The sequence below is a fragment of the Trichechus manatus genome, unplaced genomic scaffold (genome assembly GCF_000243295.1).
Source record: "Trichechus manatus latirostris isolate Lorelei unplaced genomic scaffold, TriManLat1.0 scaffold00247, whole genome shotgun sequence".
NCBI lineage: Eukaryota > Metazoa > Chordata > Mammalia > Sirenia > Trichechidae > Trichechus > Trichechus manatus.
Window position 1 is genome coordinate 2231842 of NW_004444183.1, and position 8968 is coordinate 2240809.

The following is an 8968-nucleotide window of genomic DNA, read 5'->3' on the forward strand; positions in this document are numbered from 1 at the left end:
TCTCACATTCTTTTTGTCATTAACATTTTCCACCCCACCCTCCACACTGGGGCTATGGAGCCCTCATAACCTGGAGATGGGTAGACCTGGAAGGTTCTGTGCAGGGAGACATGAAACAGATGCCTTCTAAAGAGAGCACCTCCATCCCAGAGGAGATGGTGATGTGACCATGAACTCTCTTGGCCAATCTCAACACACTCACTCAGGTTTTAGGGTTTTAAAGATAGAGATAATGGCATTAGGCCAACAAAACACCAGTTTTCCAGCACGTAAAACTGATGTGGTATACCAGCCCACCAGAATACTGACAACCAGGACCTTCACTTCACAGATATCCATTTAGCAATGGCTACATGCCTGCAGTTTCCCTAAGTGTTTAGATTAGAAAAAGACTGAGACATGCCCTGTCCTCAAGGAGCTCACAGTCTGGGTAGGATAAGTAGCCACATCAACAAATATACCAACAAGTGACCTTGGTTGGCCCTTATGCACAGACATGCAGAGGGATGAGTAAGCACAATGGGGAAATCACTTTCTCTGACTGGGGAAGCTGGGGTGCTTCCACAGAGAAGGTGGCCTTTGGGTCTGTAAAGATAACTGGTTATTTAGCAGGAGAAGGAAGGGTGGGAAGAGGAAGGACATTCCAAGTAGCAGACTCCCCTGCCTCTGCCCCTCCACCCCCAGGCTTGATCTCGCCTCCTTCATCTAGCCTGTTAAGGAGCATGTGGCCACCCCACCCCCGCCTGGCACCCACAACTCCTAGACTGGGCAGGCAGCAGGGCTGAGGATGAGGGTTCAGCCCTGTGCTGCTAGAGACCCAGGCAGGGGGAGCCTGGGTTACAATGGAGAAGTCAGGCAGAGAATGCCCTAGCCAAGTAGGAGAGATTTCCAGAACTTTTGTCTTGTTGAGTGTAGAGTGAGTGTGGATATGGATGTGTTTACATGCATGAGTGTGCGTGTGTGTGTGCGCATGTGTGGGGATGTGTGCATGTGTGCACTTCTACACATGTGTATGTTTGATAGGAGAAACCAATGTGAATATGAAATTGATCTGACCATGTGTAAAGGCAATACAAATTATCACCACTTACAATTATTACAAGTTATGATATAGCTCAATAATGATTGTCTTTTATAAACTATGAATCAGACTGGCTTTTTAGAGGTTGGAAAATTAAGCCATTCATGTGGTTATTGCTCCATCTTTGGTCTGTTGTTTGTGTAATATGTTCTTTTGTTAAAAGCATTTTTAAAGGTAGGGTTGATGCAACTTGGAAGAGCTATCAAATATCACATAGAAGGAAATTTGGGGCTCATTTTATCTAACTTCTCATTTAACAGATAAGGTAACTGAGGCTCTGAAAGGCTTATTGACTTTTCTGATGTCATATCAGTGAGTCTCAAACTTGAACTTGCATCCATACCACCTGAGGGTTCTGATCAAATGAAGACAAAGAATCAGTAGGTCTGCAGTGAGCCCTGATTGTACATTTCTAACAAGCTCCCTGGTGAGGCTGGAGTTGCTGGTCTGGGGACCACACTTTGAGTAACTAGAGTCTAGACTGGATCAGAGGCTATAGTCAGAGCTGGTAAAGCAGAGTTTTTCATTTCAAAGAGGTGTTGCTGTGGGTACTTAAGATCACACACTGGTCCAGCTAGATACATGGGAATAAGGGTCTTTGCAAATCAGGACTACAGAAGGTGGTGCATGAGTTTCCTGTGGCTACTGCAAAAAATGACCATCAACTACAAATGACTTAAAACAACAGAAACGTATTTTCTCACAGTTCTGAAGGCCAGAAGTCCCAATTCAAGGTGTCAGTAGGGCCACACTCCACCCAGAGGCTCTGTGAGAGAATCCATTCCTCGTCTCTTCCAGCTTCTGGTGGCTGCTGGCACTCCTTGGCTTATGGCCACATCACTCTGATCTATGCCTCCATGTTCACACCACCCTCTCCTCTGTTTGTCTGTCTGTCCAATTTCTCTCAGTCTCTGTTTAATAAGGATACATGTGATGGCATTTAGGGCCCACTCAAATAACTCAGGATAAGCTCCTCTCATGTAAGGTAATGTTCACTCCTTTGCCGTATTAGGTCACATTCACAGGTTCCAGGGATTGGGACATGGACATATCTTTGGGCCTACCAGACAGCCCACTACAAGTGGGGAGGCCAGGTGGGAGATATTGAAAAGAGTGAGTGCAGGACTTTGCAGCAGATGTGAAATGCTATGAAAATTATCGCATGAATGTACCTTGAAGTCCAGATGACTGGATTTGGCCCAAAAGATTCCAAATCTGAGCTCCTACAAGGCAAGGGATGGGTGTCATTCATATCTGGACCCTCAGCATCCTGGAAAACAGAAAGAGCTCAGGAACCATTTGTGAATGACAATGAATGAAAAGGAAAAAGCCTATGGCATGCTAGTGTTTCTCATGACAAAGATGACTGCAAGTGTTCTTTCTGTCCCGTTTGCCACCGTCTCTGCCCCTGCAGCAATGGATGAATCTCACTGTGCTCTCTGTATGCTCAGGAGCCCTGGAACATTCTCCCTTGTTATATACACCAGTCATGCTTTGTCAGATTATCAGTGTTCCGGAGGGATCGTCCTCTTATCCCTGGTCTGTGCAAACAGGAGAGGCAAGAACTTCAGGGAAGAAGGCTTGGGGCCAGCTCTCACACCAGTGAGCATCCCCAGCCAGTTCCTACTGGGACACATTCTGCAGGAACTTCATTCTGCTGCTGCCATTTGTCTAGAGATGACTGCTTTGCTCCCAGCCCCCTCCCCATACCCTCTTGTCACAGCTCCATGGAGCAGGACATAGCTGGCAGCCCCAGCAGACAGCCCTGGGTCCCATAAGACTAACAAATGTAAATTATCTTAAATGGCTAAACTAGAGGAGTGAAGGGGAGCTCAGGAAAAAGTGGGGACAATCCCAGCAACATTGGTGTGGTATACAGTGATGGTCCCCCAGCAATGTTAGAAGCAGTGGTGGCTAAATGGTAGAATTTTCACCTTCCACGCGGGAGACCCGGGTTTGATTCCCAGCCAAAGCACCTCATGCACAGCTACCACCAGTCTTTGTCAGTGGAGGCTTGCATGTTGCTATGATGCTGAACAGGTTTCAGTGGAGCTTCCAGATTAAGATGCACTAGGAAGAAAGGCCTGGTGATCTACTTCCAAAAATCAGTCAATGAAAACCCTACGGATCACAATGGTCCAATCCAAAACCAATCATGGAGATGGTGCAGGACCAGGCAGTGTTTCATTCTGTTGTGTATGGGTCACCACGAGTTAGGGACCAACCTGAGGGCAGTTAACAACAACAACAAAGATGTCTATGTCCTAATTCCTGGAACCTGGGAATACATTACCTTACACTGCAAAAGGGACTTTGCAGGTGTTATTAAGAAATTTGTGATGGAGAAATTACCCTGGATTATCCCTGTGGTCCCAATGTAATCCCACAAGTCCTTAGAAGGGAAAGAGGAAGACAGAAGAGTCAGAGAAAATGAGATAATAGAAGCAGAGAAGAGAGATAAAGAGAAAATTGAAGATGATACACTGCTGACTTCCTGGCAGAATGTAGCAGCAGTGGCGCCACTAAGGGGTTCTGGGGAGGTGTGGCCCATACCTGGTGACACTGTCAGTGGGGGTGACACCAAAATGACTTTCTATAAAATTTTTGTGCAGTGTTTCAGCAGAAATTTATTATTTTTTATAAAAATATCCCAGTAGTTAGTTATAACAACCAAAACATTTTCATAAGCCCAGCTTACATGTATCATTATACCTACAAGGCTAAAACTCTGTGCTGATTTACTTTTTGAAGCTTCTAATGCTCTCTGGTCAGAGCTGTCATTATTACCCAATTACAATGATGCTTCGAATCACGTGGTTTTGTCTGCATGCACTACAAGAACAGGCTGTTGTTTTCTTTGCTGCGGTGTTTTTAAAGATGCTAATTTTGTCAAATTTTCTGGTGGTCTAGTTACAATATTGTGACAATTAGTATTTGTGAACCTATATCAATAATTTTTTTGAGACTGAAGTCGTAATTAAAGGAAAAGAGGGTGTGATATGTGGGAATTGCGATTTACAAGTAACATTAGTGCAAAAAACATTACTAAGGATTCTGTATGGTCTGATACAGGAGGAGGTCCATGGGGGTGGGGGAGAGTGACAGCATGAGTTACCGTACTGGGTGACACCAACCCTAATGATGTCATTGTGTGGCAGCCTCTAGAAACTGGAAAAGTCAAGGAAACGTATTCTCCCTCACAGCCTCGAGAAGGAAGGCAGCCCTGTGGACCCATTTCAGATTTCTAACCTCCAGGCCTGTAAGATAATAAATCTCTATTGTTTTAAGCTGCTAAAGTTGTGGTGATTCGTTACATAGAAAATATAAAATCTCTTCTGATGTTTTTAGGATTAGACACAGATCGGGAGGACTCAGTTATAGTGGATGAGGGTCTGTGGAACAACTGTCCTAGAACAATTCCCTGAGAATCTTAACCACGCTGATACTTCCAGGTCTCTGCACTTTCAATCCAGTGTGTGTTCCTGGAAGTCAAGTGGCCAGCCCGACTGTAGGGAGCCTTAATTCCTGAGAGGTACACATGCTTCTAGATTACACGAGAAGAACGTTGTCTCTCTTGAGGATGACTGACCCTCAGCACACCAACACTTTGAAATACAGCAAGTCGTAGCAATGGCCTGCGATGGCCCCCTCCTGCAGAGAGCCTGTGCTGCCTGCCACATCTGTAAGCAGAAGGGTCTCCCATGTGGCCTGGGTATTGCTGACATCTTGCCTGCTCTTGGGTGGGAAGACATTCTGGAAAGATAGGCTTACACCTTTGTTTTATTTCCTCTCTTTGCTCACCACACCTGTGGGGGAGGGGGAGCGTTAACCTAATGAGTAATGCGGGAGGTATGTGAGCATGTGGGGAAAGCGATGAAAACGCTCTCTGGAAAATAAACAGATACCGATACAACATTTGGAAGTAACCAAATATGAATTACATAAGTAACCGAGACTGCTGGCTGTCACTGTGTATCTTTTCTCCCTTCTTCTCTAGTAACAGAATTCCAGTTTTTAGTGGGAGAGCAAGGAAACCAGTTCCCATGCAGTCAGTTCCGACTCATGGTGACCCCATGTGTGTCAGAGTAGAACTGTGCTCCACAGGGTTTTCAGTGGCTGATTTTCTGTGCTTCTGGGTGGACTCATACCTCCAAGCTTTCAGTTAGCAGCTGAGCACTTTAACTGCTTGTACCACCCGAGAGATCAGCTAAACAATAGCGTTTTTATGGTTTCATCTGGGTATGGGCATGTCACTAAGTTCTGACCAATGAGATATAAGTGGAATTTGTTGGAAGAGGTTTCAGGAATATCCTTAAGAGTGGACAGAAATCTGGCCCAGGCCCCTTTTACTTATTTCCCCTTCTTCCTGCTTTCTGCCTGGAATATGGGGTCATGGATTGAAATATGTCCCCAAAAAAATGTGTGTATCGATTTGGCTGGGCCATGATTTCCAGTACTGTGTGATTTTCCTATATGTTGTAAATCCTGCCTCTATGATGTTAATGAGGGAGGCTGGGCGGCAGTTGTGTTAATAAGGCAGGACTCAAAATCTACAAGATTGGATTGTGTCCTGAGGCAATCTCTTGAGCTATAAAAGAGAGAAGTGAGCAGAGAGACAGGGGCACCTCATACCACCAAGAAAGCAGTGCTAGAAGCAGAGCATGTCCTTTGGACCCGGGGTCCCTGCGCAGAGAAGCTCCTAGTCCGGGGGAACATTGATGAGAAGGCCAACAGAGAAAGAAACTCTTCCCCTGGAGCTGACACCCTGAATTTGGACTTTTAGCCTACTTTACTCTGAATAAATAAATTTCTCTTTGTTAAAGCCATCCACTTGTAGTATTTCTGTTGTAGCAGCACTAGATGACTAAGACATATGAATTTGATAGCTGGAGCTCCAGCAACCACCTTATTCCATGAGAAGAACTTTAGGATGGAAGCCATCCACTGAGGACAGCAAAACAGAAAGAGAGAAGGATCCCCGGCCCTGAATGGTCATGGAGTTATTGTCTGGACTTCCTGTCTCCAGACTACTTTTATGAAAATAATAAAAAGGAAATAAACTTTTATCTTGTTTAAATTCTTTCTAGTCTTTGCTAATAGCAGCCAGTTGCAACTCTAACTGATATAGTTCATACGGGAAATAACCAGATACGGTTACATTGTCCAGAAATGTCTTGATTGGGAAATACTCCTTGCGGGTCAAATCCAGTCTCTGCCATTTTTTCATGAGGTTTAAGACCTCAGCGAGTTGATGCAGCCTCTGTAGACCTTGATATTCTTGTCTGTGTAACAGCTCTGAGTGAGGTTGAGTGAGAAGACTTCCGCAAAGTGTTCGAGATACATTGAAAATAACCAGCTATGTATATCAGATATTGAATGATTACTTAATGCTACGCTATGTTATGCTGAAAATTTTCGAGAAAAAGGCCCTGTATATTGAAAACAACAAAGCACGAATAGGATGTACTAGAAATAACCTACAATCTCGCATGACACCAGATGATTTCTCAGCAGACAGCTAGCCTCATCCTCATGCACCAGCTGTGTTCTGGCTGGGCAGAGCCAGGGAAGCTTCCTACCTGAGCAAGCACTGCTGCTAGATTGTCTGAGGCTGACACCCTGCTCTGCACCCTGACCACGGTCAGGCTTGTGTCTGGGCCCGCTGGTGACAGTGCATGAAGCCAGGTTCAGTGGAAGGCAGGAGGCTGGAGGTTTCTTGTGCCTGCAAATGTCCTGTGTACACAGATCCCCGCTCCCATTACCATTTAGAGGCCCAGAAAGCCAAGGTGATAGGTGGCTAAGCAATCTGTCCCCAGTCCAGACAACCCCTAACTCATCTCCAACATGGCCATTTCCTTCTTGCCATGTGAACACATCTAGAAAGAATGCCCTGTTTTTTGGGTGGTTTATACCCCAGCATGGGCATGGGCTTTGCTGAAACTATTCAAGCATTAAATCATTCCTCACTCAGCGAATATTTAGGACCAAGTAGCATGGGCAAGATCCTAAGCACACTTTGATTCAGGGAATTTTCCCTTCCAACAAGATAAATCTCCATCGGTAGTGGACCAGAGGACAGCCATGAGTATTTTTATGTGACTCCAGAGGCTTAAAGTAGCTTCATGCGATGCTGTTAATGTAAATATAATTCTACAAAGCAGTCAATCTCTACTGAACAGTAATTATTATAATAATAAACTATTATTCTATGTGCCAGGTACTGTGGTAAATAGTTTACTCCTCATTTATTCAGAACAAAAACCCTGTAGATGTTAGCAATATTAGGCCCATTTTATAAAAGGAGAAACAAGGTGCTCCGGGTCCGGGAAGGACACAGGCACGTGGGCACCTGTTGGCAGTAAGCTGTGTTCTCTGCAATAGCCAAGGTCTGTACTGGCTCCATGGCTGCAGAAAGAAGGGTGTGCTTGGGAAACCTGATATTCTTTCCCCGAGGCTCAGTTATATATTAGGTACTCTGGGATATTTGATGTCACGAAGTTAGTAAGTTAGCTAGCTTGTTTGTTTGTTTCTTTGTTTTAAGTGGTGGTTCGGTAGTAGAATTCTTGCCTTCCATGCAGGAGACCCAGGTTCGATTCCCAGCCAGGGCACCTCATGCCCAGCCGTCACTCATCTGTCAGTGGAGACTTGCATGTTGTGATGATGGTGAAGAGATTTAAGTGGAGCTTCCAGACTAAAATGGACTAGGAAGAAAGGCCTGGCAATCTACTCCTGAAAAATAAGCTAATGAAAACCCTGTGGATCACAATAGTCCAATCTTGTTGTGTATGGGGTCATCATGAGTTGGGGGCCAATTCAATGGCAGCTAACAATGACAAGTTAGTGTTCTGTTTTGTTTTTTAATTCCTTTATTCGTCCTCCATCCTTTTGACTGAACTTTGTTCATGTACTATCTGCCCTTCTTCTTATATTCACCTCTCTGTGGAAAGCATTGCTATCCAGTCACCCAATCCAGTCAGAAAATGCTTACAAGATGCCTTCTTAAATCTCTCGGGAATTGATGTCTTCTGCACTAGAGTTCTGAAGGCAGGAGCCCTGGTGGAGCTCAGCTGCTAACTAAAACGTTGGCAGTTTGAATCCACCAGCCACTCCTTGGAAACCCGATGGAGCAGTTCTGCTCTGTCCTATAGGGTTGCTATGAGTTGGAATCGACTCAACAGCAATGGGTTTTAGAGTCCCCTTCACAAGTCCACCTCTTCACAAGTCAGGCATGTGAGATTTCGACTGCTCTGCCACAGTTTTCTCTCTTTCAGCCAGTGGTGACACCTCCAGGTCTGTTTGCCTTTGTGGTTCTTGTATTGTGGTCACCGTCTTACTCGAAGTAACACAGCTTGTCGTCTCTTCCTGCTCAACATCAACTGGTTTAAAGTGTGCATGCAAAGTCTGATGTCAAGATGTTATTGCTGACGATTCCTTGAAGAATGTGACTGGATTTTTCTGGCCTGCTGAATCAGGATGATTAATCTTGACTCCATACTCCAGCCTTCACTGAATATAATCCCATTCAGAATCAGCTTTCTGGAACAGCAATCGCGGTTTATCAGTCCCTGCTTCCATGCTGAAGAGTTGACGTTCCTCAGACCACAGTGGCACATAAGCTGCAAACTATACTTACATAATTAGTTTTTAAGAATAAAAATTGGAGGCAGGGAGAAGGGAAGAGAAAAAGTGAAAGAACCAAGTTGGGGAACAGGCTAATGGAGTAACAAAGAACGAAGGGGCCGAAGGGGCCGGGAGGGGATACCCACTGAGGAACTCCCAGGGGTTATTACACAGGGCTGTGGATCACTATCTTCCAACACAGCCCCAGGCTCCCTGGGTTGGTATTTGGTTTCTGCATAAGAAAGAGCCTTCTGTCCTGTCTTCTGG

At 45.0% G+C, this 8968-nt stretch overlaps 1 pseudogene; it reads right to left on the reverse strand.

The window, feature by feature from the left end:
* Positions 1-8219: 8219 nt before the first annotated feature.
* On the reverse strand, positions 8220-8656 carry LOC101344830 (spindle and kinetochore-associated protein 2-like; annotated as a pseudogene).
* Positions 8657-8968: the final 312 nt, after the last annotated feature.